Below are 998 nucleotides of genomic sequence, written 5' to 3'. Positions count from 1 at the left end.
AGTGCCAATATGGACTTGTGCTCTCACGTACCGTTGAGTATATATTGGGATACCACAATAGGCTACATCCTTTATCCTTAGGAAGCCATGTCTACCGCCCTATCGATTGCAATGTAATGAACACAACACTCGGGAAGATTGACTGCTGTACCATAAAAAGTATTCTGTAGTTTTGCAATTGGTTTGGTAATTCCTCTGTTTAGATTTCCAATTTAGTCACTTTCATTCCTTTTCAGACTCCTTAAAATAAAAGGTCCATCTGAGCACTTGTCACTTCAGGCTCATTAAATATCGAAGGTGACTATAGTCATCATTAGCTTTTTCACGACTCTTAAAAATGGAAAAAGCTAGTTGTGTCAAAGCATCATAAAATTTATTTTAATCGGAATAATGTCACTGTTCCCTTGTTGGTATTTAGGTTGAGAAATGGAGTCTACCAATCAAGGATTTCCCCTTAGAGGAAATCCTAGTCCTTTCTCTTCTTGGGGAGATGTTGGTGCTGCACATATGGATACATTGTCCATTCCAAGACACACAATTGGCCTACCAATTTGGCTTTTCTCAACCTCTGTCATTCAAAACACCGCAATTTCTTATTTATCCAATCAGAAACCAAATGAAGTTGCTCCCCAACCTTCTACTTTGTTTTTTTCTCCCTCTCCTTTTTCCTCTTTGCTTGGTGAAACTAGCAATGCTAAAAACCAAGTAACTGAGAAGAAGAAGAAAGGGAAGGAGAAGAAGAAGAAGAATCCAACAGCAAAAGGGGCCAACTGTGCGTCATCTGGAAAAAATCCACACACTGCACCTTCCAAACCTAAATCTCCATGTGTCATTTGAAAAGGAGACCACTATTCTCGAGATTGTCCCTACATCCCACGGATCTTGAGGGACTGGTCTCCTAACCTGCACAATCCGGTGTCCTCAATCGCTGACGATCATGTTGAAAGCACACCATCAACTAGTGAAAACAAAGTCAATAGACAAGAGGAAGATCCAAA

Source organism: Pinus tabuliformis, chromosome 4_2 (genome assembly GCF_031772625.1).
Source record: "Pinus tabuliformis cultivar Carrire ecotype Pingquan chromosome 4_2, CPIR1, whole genome shotgun sequence".
Taxonomy (NCBI): Eukaryota; Viridiplantae; Streptophyta; class Pinopsida; order Pinales; family Pinaceae; genus Pinus; species Pinus tabuliformis.
The sequence above is the reverse complement of the archived record's forward strand: the minus strand, read 5'-3'. Positions refer to the sequence as shown.